Here is a 14,954-nt window from a genome sequence, read left to right as displayed (position 1 = left end):
CAGCGTGGAGCAAACACAAACACATGTTTACAGTTAGATGATAATTTACTGTGAAAATTAACAAGTTGGTCTTTGTTAATAGGTCAAATGTCATAGTGACCTGAAACTGTTGTGGAGTAAATGATTTAAGCACAACAGATAATTAAAAAGCTACCAGGGACATTCTGGCATACTTCAGCTTGCGAAGCTTTAGATTTATAGTTCATCTCCATCTTAAGTTTTGCATAAATGCTCGCGTATTCAGACGATTCTTTTTTTTATTATTGCTTAGTTGGGTGGACGAGCTCACAGCCCACCTGGTGTTAAGTGGTTACTGGAGCCCATAGACATCTACAACGTAAATGCGCCACCCACCTCAAGATATAAGATTCCCATTACTTTCACCGAAACGTAGATACAGCTCATGAAAAATCTCCTTAAAGTGCGTCTTTAAAATGCTCTTTCTCCCCAACAGCAATCGGTTCTACAAGCAATGCCCCCTGCTATCACCATGCTACCAAAGGTTCTCTTTTTAAAACGCTTTTATTAGCTTCAGACGTATCTATGTTAGTATGGAACGGAATCTTTGAACATGATTTTGACCCTCTTCAAAACGTCGGATAAACTTGAAATTTGGTATACTTTTTAAGGACCAACGACAATCCAACAATTAAAAAAAATTGAAAAAAAATATTGAAAAAATTGAAATTCAACTAAAAAATAGAAAATAAATTTTAATAAATTTGAACTAAAAATAGTGTAAGAAACAATTATTTTATTGTAAAAAAAGCCTGGGGTGTTTTTCAGGATATTATCAAATTAACCCTTCTACTCATATCTGTTTATTAAAATTTCTTTTCTATTTCTTATTTGGATTTTCTATAAAAAGCGTATTTTGTAGTTTTTTTAAACTATTATTTATTTATTTACACTCATAGAGACAGCAATTACTTCGACTCCGCATAAGCAGTAAACTTTATGAGTTTACTAAACGATATTTAGTTTCTCCAAACAATAAAGTCAAACGTGAAACTTTACCCGGTTTTACCCGGTTCAATTGTTGTTCGTTTGCTGAATTCCGCCTTCTCTATTCATTATTCACACGTGTCTGTAAACGTTTTAAATAAACATTTGTCTAAAAGTGATTGTTATATGTATATGTAGCAGGACGTGATGATTTTCAACTGATGCTTGGATGACTCTTCACTACTTTCCAATGCTCCCAATTTAATTTCCTCATCTTAGCAAATTTTGCTAGGTGGAAGTGCAAGTACAATTTGAATTAGATTTGATCTAGTACACAAACTAAGTGTTGTTCCGTCCAAACGTTTTTTTTTCCCTACCACTGGCAGCCTAAGAGGCTATTCTAGCTACGCCTGGACGGGTGGGTGAGGTCATGGGTTCAACCTGAAAGAATTTGCTAACACTAGCCCTAGCAAGAGCAGTGCTTCGCAGAACCTACCATCGGATCGAAATCGCGACCTATTGTGAAGATCCGGCGAGAAACTCAGTGAGTTGTGTCTATGGGTTAGTTCGCTCGTTGAACTCGAACTAATTCTCGTTTCTCTATAATCTAATGATAATTAGTAAATCATTGGACTTCAGCCTAAGCGTTGGAAGTGCTAGACGAGGCACGTTGGACTTGAACTAGATAGAACATCCTGTAGCTAAATAGCCCGCATTCCAGCCTAGGATGGGACAAGAGTGGTTGTCTGCCCGACACTCTACCACCAAACCAACCAACCAACTCTGGCCAACCGGCAGCATCACGATCGGTGGTCCTCTTGGTTAGCAGACTCTCCCACCCAGATAACACCACAAACTCGCTTCTCCTTCAGCAACAACAATCTCTTTCAATAACGCAGATCAAACATTTTCCCTCGCACTCCAAAATTGGCCACCCTGGGCACTAGTTCCCAGTGCATCTAGTCCAAATCCAACACTGCTTACGCATCTAAGCTACTTAAAAACATGAAGATATGAAACGAAAGCATCGGATGTTCTGGTTTTTTTTCGCTCTCATTTTCTTTTGAAACTAGTAGCACACAGACTCTTTGATGTGTCCGTAATATTTGAAGAGAAATATTTTTATAGAAGACATCTTCATTAAAATCTCGGTAAAGAGGGAGGTTGTAAAATTGGATTAAAAAAAGTACTGATATTAATAGAATTAATGTTGGAGTTATTGAATTGAATGAGTAATGTGGGTAATTTCTCCGTTTTTGCCATTGAACAAAATGTACATGGAAAAACATTGGGGAATCATGTTATGTTTTTATTATATATTGGTGGCTAAGATGGCTGGATGAGCTTACTTTTTTTTTCCTACCTAAGCTGATAGCCTTAGGGGCTATTTCAGCGTAACCCTAACGTTTGTAGGTGAGCTCATGGGGCTCAAACCTGATGACGTTGCTAACACGAACCCTAGCAAGAGCCGTGCTTCGCAGAATCTACCACCGGATCGGAAACGCGAGCTTACTGAAGCACTGGTGTTAAATTGTTACCGGAGACTATAGACATCAAACAAGGTGGTGGTACCTACCCGTGCGTGCTCGCAAGAGGGCATAGCACCAGTAATTACGCAAATTATAATTATTGTGGGTTTCATTTTTATTACACGATGCTATTCCTTCAGCATGGAAGTCATTCGTGAATTTTTTTTTATGTACGTATTTCATTAAAAAAATTGGTACCCGCCTGCGGGATTCGAACATCGGCACTATCGCATCGCTCTATACGACTGTAGCGGGTGTCTTATCCTTCAGGCCACAATGACTGTCTAAAAATAATATCTAAATTGAAAGTAGCGAAGTTTTATTCGCGTCATATTTATAATTTTAAAATAAGAAAACACTCACTATGTTTCCTTAATAAGGAACAACTCTGTCATTCCCCGATCCATAAATTATATCCGCAAAAAATCATATCGATAGGTTGTCTCTTGCGTGAATAACCGTTAAAGAAACCCAACTGTTTTTGCTTGTATGCATGAGCATTATAGTAATCACTACATAGTATAAAACAAAGTCGCTTTCTCTGTCCCTATATCTGTCTGTCCCTATGTATGCTTAAATCTTTAAAACTACGCAACGGATTTTGATGCGGTTTTTTTTAATAGATAGAGAGATTGAGCACTTAGCACCAACTGAGCCAAGAGCACAGCCTGATTTGCATTAAATAAAAAATGGATTTATGTAAAATAAAATGGAAATATGTTTCGTTTTTTAGAATTTTATTTATTCATGAAATTAGTTTGAGGCTGGTAGTTATTTTAAATTGACCAAGGGTCTTTGGTATGTCGAGATTTTGCCAAAAAAATTAGACTATTAAATGAAGCTATCTCATTTTTATTTGCATACCTTTAACGTAGCAAAATAATATTGTCTTAAATTACAATATATTAAATACAGCTTTCACGTGATAATTTAGTAACGAAAAAAAAAAACCATAAGATATCGCCTTGAATAAGCATTCCTAGACACTTTCCTTAAATCTATTAACATGTGGAACCTAATTGAACGGTTTTGCGGGACCTTGTTGTAAAGGCACGCACACACAGTCCCCTAAAAGAGCTACTTTTCTTACGACAAGTACAAGTCCACAAATGCAAGCTTACTCCCATATTCCAATATGTTAGTTACATTATGAAAGTAACTTTATCTATAAAGTTATGAGCTTTTTTTCCCTACCTATTCGGAGGTGAACTCACGGGCTTAACCTGAGAGAATTACCTAACACCAGCCTTAGCAAGAGCAGTGCTTTACAGAATCTACCACCGGATCGAAATAGCAGTCCACTGAGAAGATTCGGCGAAAAACTAAGGTGGCTGTGTCTATGTTTTTTTTTTATTGCTTATATGGGTGGACGAGCTCACAGCCCACCTGGTGTTAAGTGGTTACTGGAGCCCATAGACATCCACAACATAAATGCGCCACCCACCTTGAGATATAAGTTCTAAGGTCTCAAGTATAGTTACAACGGCTGCCCCACCCTTCAAACCGAAACGCATTACTGCTTCACGGCAGAAATAGGTAGGGTGGTGGTACTCACCCGCGCGGACTCACCAGAGGTCCTACCACCAGTAATTACCCAAATTATAATTTTGCAGGTTTCATTTTTGTTACACGATGCTATTCCTTCACCGTGGAAGTCAATCGTGAACATTTGCTGAGTACGTATTTCATTAGAAAAATTGGTACCCGCCTGAGATTCGAACACCGGTGCATCGCTCAACAGGAATGCACCGGACGTCTTATCCGTTAGGCCACGACGACTTCAAAAGGCTAGACTAGGCTCTGTTTGGAGCTATTAGAAGATGACTTGTATGAATTCTGTGTTTTATAACTCAAATACTAAGTAAGTAAGGTAATTAATAGGGGGAGTCGTTTATGTATCATATCATTAATAACCATCGCATCATTCGCCACAGGGCTACCGTTAATTCACAATACGTTTCCAGAGATAATTTTTGCCAATACAAAAATTATGTGGAATTGTATGAAATGATGTGGAATTATATTATTTTACTGGTGGACCTCGTGTGAGTTCGCGCGGGTAGGTACCACCAACCCGCCTATTTCTGCCGTGAAGCAGTAATGCGTTTCGGTTTGAAGGGTGGGGCTGCCGTTGTAACTATACTTGAAACCTTAGAACTTATATCTCAAGGTGGGTGGTGCATTTAACCACTTAACACCAGGTGGGCTGTGAGCTCGCCCACCAGCAATAAAAAAACGTCATGAGAGTGCAGCAATGAAGGTCTAGTCTACATAGAATTAAACTTTTTTTTTCGTTGACATCTTCATTAAGTTCAACATTCTAGCTGGCATTAAAGATACAAAAAAAATACATTGTCTATACGATAATAATCTTTAAGAGTGCAGCGACAGTAGCCCTAATCGTTCAGTGAGATAGCAATCAAAGAGGTTGTGGCATAACAAATGTGTGGCGAGCAAAAATTCCAAATGACAAATAACACGTACATGATAATATTGAATTGTCGTTTTACGAGACCGTGTGTGTCGAGCGAGTTACGGGTATATAAGGGATGGTAACTCCAGGGCGGTCAACAGACTGCTGTGCAACGTCGACTAGGCAGGACTAGGAATACTGAGTAAGTAATTTTGACTTGTAATTTTTTTAGACCGGCGTCATCGATTTTATAATTTCATCATCATAATTTTTTCCTTTTTTTTTTAGAAGCTTACCGTGTAGATTTATTTATAATTTTAATAGGTGTCTTTTAAAATTGTAATATGATAATGCGTAATTTAACATTAAATTCAAAATTAAAATTAAGTTTTATTAATTTTATCTGAAGAGAACAAGGTTTGAAATGCTTATTGTTTTTTCTGATTAAATAATAATATAAGCATTCTATTAGTATTAATTTAATCATGACCAAAAATGATATTAATTAGTATTAACTCGAATCCATTTTCAACTAGACCGGAATAAGCTTCGTTTACAATTTTAATTGACCCTTTACGAGAGGTCGACTTCTAAGATTTTAATTAAATTACAAAGTGCAGTATTTTAATTTTCAATATAATGTGCCGCGTTTGTTTTCCATCTGTAACATATCGAGTGTATAGTTAAATATATTGAAATGAAAAGTTTTTAAAAAGGGTAATTTTTTTTTTGGCCAAAAACTTTTCTTAAATAAAACTAAAATGAGTTATGTAACACTCAGTTATTTTACTAAAAACGTTATAGATATTTTGTTTTATGCGTTTTTAAAGTGTGATTTAAACTATAGATGTATATTACAATCAAATATCTGGTCTGCATAGTTCAGTGCCACTTTTCGGCCTATTTCCAGTTAAGAGCGCGTTCTGTCTTTTAAAGGGAAGGGAAGAGATGTAGCAGTCTTTTTCTGTGAGATAAAAATAATTATATTATATCATATGGAACTCATCACCGTCCTCGTCGAACACGTCTATTACGACGAACTATCCCATAGACATAGCCTGTTGAGATTCGCGCCGGGTCTTCTCAGTGGGTCGCGATTCTGATCCGGTGGTAGATTCTGCGAACCACTGCTCTTGCTAGAGCTAGTGTTAGCAAATTCTCTCAGGTTGAGCCCGTGAGCTCACCTATCCGTCCGGGCGTAGCTGAAAAATAATCTTAGGCTACCAGCATAGGCAGGGAAAAATTACAGATAACACAGCAAGAGAAAAAATCAAAACATAAATCCTCTTTGCTTTATTAAGCGCATACCTAGTTAGGACCAGCCAAGTACGAAAGAACTCCGTAAAGAAAAATACTAGATTTCAATACCAGAACTGTGGGAAAGCAGGAATGTAGAGCAAAACATAAACATCTTGTTAATTAAGCTTATGCAAGTTTGCTACGATGTGCTTTGAAATCATATTTTTTTATGTGAAAGCGTTCATTTCCATTTCCTTTTGATATTTCTGTACTTAGGCCCTTTAAGGCCCTCGAACGCTTAGAGGCCCCGCCTTTTTAAGCTGACATCTACGCACGCTTGTCACTTAAGGTTTAAAAGTCACAGTTCACTGCAATTCGAAGTATTATTTACCGAGGATTGATTATTATTCTGTTTCCTAAAAAAATCACTAACAACTATTACGAATAACGAATCGATTGTGGGCTATTGGGTCAGAAGTTCGGTGTTTCCGTACTAAGTGTTGCAGCTTTACCTGTATCAAAATAACACATTACTTTTTCATACTGGTGGTATGCTAGATTGTGGGACTACATAGGTAGGGTCGGTGCTTGTGGGACAGCAACTAAGGGATACAAATGACATTGTAATCTCAGATATCCCACACCGGAAGGCAAATATGCCGGAGTGAGTGCGAACCAATTGCATCTCCGACAAGCTGAATTATAAACATATTTGTTTCCTCTGTCACAAATTCCATATTCCACAATTCGGTAGGCAGCGGCTTGGCTCTGCTCCTGGCATTGCTAAAGTCCATGGGCGACGGTAATCACTCACCATCAGGTGAGCCGTATGATCGTCTGCATACAAGGGTAATAAAAAAAAAACATCCACAAAAATATCTTCAAGGCCTCCAGTAACCACTTAGCATCATCAATCGTGAGTTCATCTGCTCATTAGAACAAATACACAGTGATCACTCGGTTCTTTTCTGGAATATCTCGCGTAACATTACCACATTTTTTAGATTGGGTCCTTAATATCAAAAAAATTAATAAGCTCATCGTGATCCGTGAAGATTAATTAATTCTAGCGCCATAATATTGACAGTAATTTAAGAACAGAGACTTTTTAGTCAAAATTAACGGAAAACACTTAGGTATTGTAGTGTTTGGACTTTTCTTTTCTTTGCGTTGCTCGCCACTTCCATAATTATATTGCCATGAGTCATGTCCAAGGTGATTTTACAGGAAAAGACTTTTCAGATATCCTAAAAGGAACTGTATTGCAACAGAATGGAAACGTGAGACTTATAAGAGAGGAATAGATTCTGATTTCACATCATACGTCAGCTTCTTCGGAGACTCTTGGCGTTATAGATAGATGTACTGATTTTACTGGTGGTAGGACCTCTTATGAGTCCGCACGGGTAGGTACCACCGCCCTGCCTATTTCTGCCGTGAAGCAGTAATACGTTTCGGTTTGAAAGGTGGGGCAGCCGTTGTAACTATACTGAGACCTTCAAACTTATATCTCAAGGAGGGTGGCGCATTTACGTTGTGTCTATGGGCTCCAGTAACCACTTAACACCAGGTGGACTTTGAGCTCGTCTACCCAATTAAGCAATAAAAAAAGTAGACAAAATTTGAGCTTGCTCGACCTACTCGTCGGGGCACACAATTTACGATAAAATTTTATTGATTATTTTCATATTTTATTATAAAATATTATTCCTTTATTGTGAAGGTATCGTATAGCTCTCTCTCTAGATTTGCAGAAAATTTCTGAAGTGATTTCCAGACACAGTAAACATTATAAATTTAACATGGCCACTTTGAGATAAAATTACAATTTTATTATTTAACGTCAGGTAAAGCTTATATCAAAATCGAAAGTTTCTAATCCGGTAGTAGATGCATTCGCGAAGCTAGCTATCCTTAAGCTGCTAGCTCACTTTTGAAGGCACCGAGTGCGTGCTAGCTCACATATCCTAGCGCAGCTGAAAAAGCATTCGGTTGTCCAGCAATAATTGAGTACTAAAAAAAAAAACAAATAAACCCCTAAATTCAGTATTCGTTTGCGTGTTCAAAGATTCAATCCCGAACAATGCTCGCACAATACGATATGTATTGTCACATTATTATTTTACGTTTAAACCCTATTAATTTGTAACAACTAGTGTACGGTTTTTCCCGAACGCTAACGTCCCACGGGATCAGAATAAATTGCGAATGTCAAATCTATCGGAACGGTTTGATGAAGAGCTTTTCTATATTATTTTTCCATTCAAACACGAAAAGCAACAATAGTCATAATAACAAAATAAGAGAAGAAATAGTTTTCAGTAGGCAGCCGCTCAGTAGTATGTTCGTTTGCCGATTTAGACAAAAATATTATGAACATCACACGCTTAACATACAACAATCATCATCATCATCATCAGCCTTTATCTGCCCACTGCTAGACATAGGCCTTCCCCAACGCTTTCCACAGAATGCGGTCCTCCGCCTTCCGCATCCAAAGACTTCCAGCCGTGCGCACTAAGTAGCTCCTGGTACCCATCCATGGCCTCTATTCGAGGAATTCCCTCCCCCACTGGTTCGACAGATGTGACCGGCCCATTGCCACCTTAGCTTGCTAACATTGAGAGCTATGTCGTCGACTTTGTTTCTCCGTCGAATTTCTTCGTTCCGGACTTAAGGGCACAAACTTCCCAAAACAAAAATAATCTAAATTAATTAAAACTTCAACGGCTGTCATTTTTGATATCGGATAATATTCATTTGGGACAATGTAGCCCACTGAGTTTCTCGCCGGATCATCTCAGTGGCTCGCGTTTTCGATCCGGTGGTAGATTCTGAGAAGCACTGCTCTTGCTGGGACTAGTATTAGCAACGTCCTCAGGTGCCCCGTAAGCTCACCGCTCAGTTCGCTGGCATAACCTCTAGGCTACCTACCAGCTTAGGTAGGAAAAAATGGACAATGAAAGTTAGTCGAATTACACTACACTACAACATAGAATTAACCAGAGCTATATTACAATTAACGCTAAAATTCGATTATACTGACAAGCATTTAAGTCGGACTCCTTGTAATGATTGCCATGGAATGGTATAATACAGTCAGTCAATCAAGCCTCTTAGCCTCTTAAAATACAAACACGTACAAAAATTCTTAACACTAGTATAATAATATACATTTTTGCCCGTGGCATTGTTGCCATCCATGGGTAACGAAAACCATGGACCATCAGGCGGGCCGTATGCTCGTCTGCCTACAAAGGCAATAGATAAGTTGTAGAAAATTGTAACTATACTGAGAACTTAGAACTCTTATCTCAAGTGGGTGGCGACATTTACGCTGTAGATGGCCCCGGTAACCACTTAACACCAAATGGACTGTGAGCCCGTCCACCCATCTAAGCAATAAAAAGAAGAAGAAAAAGGAAAAACAAAACTAAATTATAACAGATAATTTCTTAATGTTATTAATCCTTTCATACTAGTGATCTCTAAAAAACTTTAAAGGGAAATTACATAATATAATAATTTAATTTAGTTCATCATTTTACCGAGAAAACGTAATGTATAAAACTTTTGTAATACATTTGAAAATTTTAACGACTCAATCAATCAATTGAGGGAAACTTTTAAAGAAAGGTCTGCCTTTAGATGTCGTATCTATAGTCCAGATAATTTTATCAATCATTTATATCTTTGAACATGCCTAATATTAATTATTGGTAGGCAATAAAATACTCCTGTTTAACATCTCTTCATCGCACTTCAAAACCTGATTTCTTTATAACTTACTATAGATAGATTACTTACTAGTGGTAGGATCTCTGTAAGTCCGCACGGGTAGGTACTACCACCCCGCCTATTTCTACCATGAAGCAGTAATGCGTTTCGGTTTGAAGGGTGGGGCAGCCGTTGTAACTATACTGAGACCTTAGAACTTATATCTCAAGGTGGGTGGCGCATTTACGTTGTAGATGTCTTTGGGCTCCAGTAACCACTTAACACCAGGTGAGCTGTGAGCTCTTCTACCCATCTAAGAAATAAAAAAAAGATGAATACCAGAAGATTCCTTCAGGTACTAAATTAAAACACTATAGTGAACGGTAGTACAAACTAACACGGGCTTCCACATTGTGGGTACTATTAAATTAATTACATGCACTGAACTTTGAAATAATCGTCTCTAATTTACAAATAAGCTACTTGACGCCATTGACTAGTCCTCAAGAAGAACAATCGACTAATGAAAATACTACTTTAGATTTGTAAGTGATTAACATCAACGTGTTACTTTTTTTATTTTAGTCATTCCTTCTCTTGTTGTATTATCTTGGGTTTTAAAGGCTGCATAAATGATTACCAAAACACTTCGAGCCTTGGTATCTATTATGTTCCTGTCATCTATACTCAACTAAAAATACCTTCTGTATGAATCCTGCAATTGCGTTTTGACCTATAGACAGAAAGCTAGAAGGAAGGCTAGAAGGCTAGAAAGGTAATCGTGGCCAAAATAATTTTTTTCATTTAAACCCTTCACACTTACAAAGTAAATAGTGCATAGAAACTTTTTATTTTATTTTGCAACGTACTTTATACCGTATCTTCTGTTCCCACAAATCGACAGATAGTCAAAGTTACATGAAATCGTTTATTTCGAAATATTAAAAGTTTTAGTAATACTAGAGGTCCCGCAGTAGTCCAAATTCGACTATAATTAATTGGAATTGTAAGTTTGTACACTATTATGATTGTATTTTATACTTCTATAATCACAAATTTCGCCAAGGCTACACTATAAAAAAATATTAATAAAGACAAACAATATTTAATCTATTCTCAATTTGATCACAGACGTCAAGAACAAAAGTTTGACAATAAATAGTATGCATGCGTGTGTGCGTCAAATACATGGTATGTAGTGTGTGTAACGTTTTCTTTATTGATTTAATGTATATTTTATGCATTATTTTAAAAAAATATTAGCAGTGTGCACTTCTTCTCTATATTCTCTATAAGTGTGGAAAATTTCATACTCCTCCGTCCGCGCAATTTTCGTAAAAAGGGATACAAAGTTTTTGCTTCACGTATTAATTTAAAGATACACAATAGATTTTCTGTTGTAAAAATCATTTTCATGTTCTAAGTATGAACTACACATCGTTCATCTAGTACATCACATGCACGACACACAAATATAATTGTGTGATTCGTCATCTTGTGATCTCGGTAATGATACGTAAATCCAAAATGAGAATTTTAATTAAAATCATTTCGGCTCAGTTGTTAAGTGAGTTTCGTAAGACGCGACTTATAAAATATGTATCCCATCATTTACCTACATTCATAATTGCTTTGGCTATAAATAACTTCTTCAAATCAGGTTTTTTTAGTTGAATAAATAGCAGAGCATCAAATCATTTTACTGGTGGTAGGACCTCTTGTGAGTCCGCACGGATAGGTACCACCGCCCCGCCTATTTCTGCCGTGAAGCAGTAATGCGTTTCGGTTTGAAGGGTGGGGCAGCCGTTGTGACTATACTGAGACCTTAGAACTATATCTCAAGGTGTGTGGCGCATTTACGTTGTAGATGTCTATGGGCTCCAGTAACCACTTAACACCAGGTGGGCTGTGAGCTCGTCCACACATCTAAGCAATAAAAAAAAAAAAAAAACACCTCTGTAGAGTAGCGCTTGTTATGTTTTTTTTTGACAGTAGTTTAAATACAAGGATTTGCTCATACATACTCCAGCCCAATTTACTAATCCTCAAATGAAAAATAATAAATATTTTCAAAAAAAATTACTATGTATTTCACTCGTAGTAATTAAAAATAGCTGTTGACTCGTGACAAACACTTTTATGCTGTCGACCTTTAAACCCATTAAGGTCGTAGGTAAACCAGGAATTTAAATGGAATATCTGACATAAACAACATGGGATAAAGAACTAAATAGCATAGCACTGAACGGTGAAACAACTGTACACGCCTACGCAAGAAAAAAAGATGTCTACATCAACAAGGGATAATAGTTGTCTCCGTGGCTTAAGACATGCAAATGCATTGTGAAGATAAACGCTCTTTTCAACGACCTAAGACAAACGCTGAAGCGATAAATCCATTATACACTGGAGACTGGTGGTTATAACTTTACTGGTGGTAGGACCTCTTGTGAGTCCGCACGGGTAGATATCACCATTCTGCCTATTTCTGCCGTGAAGCAGTAATGCGTTTCGGTTTGGAATGTGGGGCAGCCGTTGTAACTATACTTGAGACCTTAGAACTTATATCTCAAGGTGGGTGGCGCATTTACGTTGTAGATGTCTGTGGGTTTAAGTAACCACTTAACACCAGGTGGGCTCTGAGCTCGTCCACCTATCTAAGCAATAATAAAAAACAAAAATAAGATATATTTAGTAAATAATTTTGGTACTATACTATAATAACCATGTTAGCTGTTTTTGATGTTTTGAAGTGGTCTTTCTCGATTATCGTCCCGATAATTCGATTAGTTGACGACGATCGTGGATCGATTAAATGTAGACGACCAAGAATTATTTTTTCATTTAATATCTAATATGACACCTATTATTTTTATAGGTCTACGGATTTTTGAGCTACAAAAAATCAATTAGAATTGCAGACTAGCGACCCGCCCTCGCTTCGCTTCGCTTCGGGAGCTGTAATTTATTATTGATCTTTTTTAATTTGTCACTCTTCATCTTTCATAATATTGCGCACTCAGTTGCATATAGTCGGAACTATTCAAATATTTGTTTTTTATTTTATTTTTTATTATTTAGATGAGTGGACGAGCTCACAGCCAACCTGGTGTTAGGTGGTTACTGGAACCCATAGACATCTACAACGTAAACGCGCCACCCTCCTTGAGATGTAAGTTCTAAGGTCTCAAGTATAGTTACAACGGCTGCCCCACCCTTCAAACCAAAACGCATTACTGCTTCACGGCAGAAAAAGGCAGGGTGGTGGTACCTACCCGCGCGGACTCACAAGAGGTCCTACCACCGGTAAGCTGTAGTCCAAATGATGTAGTGTAAAAGACAAAGTTTAACTACTTTAAATATCAGATGTTTAGATTTATTAATTTAGAAGTAAAATTCAATAGATTTTAATCAATAATTCATATTATAATATTTAGTAAGTAAATTTAGAATTTGCGTACTTGGCTTAAAATAAACGTTCTCAGAAACGACAAAAATAGCTTCTAGAACTAAATTTCCGAAACAATATGATATTAAATATCACACATTCGTAAAACTTGGCGTCAGTTTAATATACATTGCTGTTCACTAGCCGCCTTCGCATCACATTGCGGGTTCATAAAAACGATCTTCCAAATTGACATTGTCCATATAATCGAATGGTGACTGGCTAATAATATACTAGGGAGATCTTTCTGTTCTAATTCAGCATCGAGTTTTGGGAGTACATATACTTTAGTCGTATGTACAGAGGAGAGGATTCTAATTTCAAAGGCATCAGATCATGCAGATAAAGCAGCTTCAAATCTGAACTTAATTACATACGACAAAAGTGACAAAATTTAATTTTAATATCCCAAAAATTAAAGTTAATAAATGCTAAATGAATCTTCTAGAAAGTGACCTATGGTCTTGTTAATATTCACTGCACTGCATGTAAATGTAATAAAAAAAAATACAGTAGGCAGCGGCTTGGCTCTGTCCCTGGCATTGCCGATGTCCATGGACGACGGTAACCACTCACCATCAGGGCCGCAAGTTCGTCTGCCTATTATTATAAGGGCTATAAAATAAATCAGCTACCCAAACATTCTTAATTACATTCGATTTTCCTTGCTTTGATCACTGAGCCTGAAAAATATTTGAATACATTTGTATTTATAGTAATCTTATTTCACAAGTAAATGCTTATGACTTGTTCCAACTAAGTAGCCTGATTATATCTCTTATTTATTTTTCCTCAGATATAGTCTCTATGACAGACTTAATACACAGTTGCCGTTTACGACTTGAAATATTAATTTTGTCCCATTGAATAATTCATTTCTTTGCTCCCGCAAGAGACTTAGACTTTACGTTTCAAAACTGGGTAATTGAATTAAGTTATATTTATTAAAACAAAGGGGCTTAGTTACATTTTCACTTGTATTCCGCAGATCGACTGTGTTACGGTCGGGTTTTTACAAGTTGATCGATAAATTATTATTAATGAGTTGTTGTTGTTGTAGTCCTAGGGTACTCCGCTGGTACATAAGGCTCTCACAAGTTGTCTCTACTTGACTCTATCTTATGCTTGCTCCTTGACATTACTCTAGGTCACATTGGCAATCCCCATCTCACTTTCCACGGTGCCTTAATGTAAATAAACTGGTGGCCTCTTGTTAGCGCGGACGAGGAAGAACCACAACCCTGCACCGGCCTATTTCTGCCGTGAAGCCGTAATGTGATTCGGTGTTTTGGATGGATGGATAGGAGCTAATGTAAAAAATTTATATCAATGGAAAATGTGACATTATCCATAAAAATCGAACGAAACCTTACATATAATCTATTCTTAGAGAATTTGTCACTACCCGGCCCCTCTACTCAGTGACGTCAGGCGGTGGGGCGAGAGTCACGTCATCGCGCCAGGTGCCTATAAATAGCAACGCCTTTGCTCGAAACATTCATTCGATCGGTGGCGTTCGTGAGAGAAGGTAGTCGTGGACATGGTGTGCGTGAGTCATTGTTTTAAGTCTCTGTAAACGTGTCCCAACTGTAATTTTTTTTAAATGGTTCTTCTTCTGATTTTTAATATCAGAAGTGGGATAAAGGACTCAAATAGCCCACAG

General features: G+C 37.3%; 1 protein-coding gene across 2 annotated transcripts in view; it reads left to right on the top strand.

Annotated features, from left to right (window-relative positions):
* The first annotated feature begins 5,010 nt into the window (after window positions 1-5,010).
* Window positions 5,011-14,954, top strand: part of LOC101735342 (neuropeptide CCHamide-1) — a 37,938-nt gene continuing 27,994 nt past the window's right edge. Inside the window, exon 1 of one of the 2 annotated variants that reach the window (XM_038011800.2) lies at window positions 5,011-5,089. The gene's annotated coding sequence lies outside the window, so the exon portion shown is untranslated. Of the gene's footprint in view, window positions 5,090-12,721; window positions 12,804-14,954 lie in introns of those variants that run through there. The other variant, XM_062668963.1, reaches the window with a different exon arrangement.

This window comes from Bombyx mori, chromosome 6 (assembly GCF_030269925.1).
Source record: "Bombyx mori chromosome 6, ASM3026992v2".
NCBI lineage: Eukaryota > Metazoa > Arthropoda > Insecta > Lepidoptera > Bombycidae > Bombyx > Bombyx mori.
The sequence above is the reverse complement of the archived record's forward strand: the minus strand, read 5'-3'. Positions and strand labels throughout refer to the sequence as shown.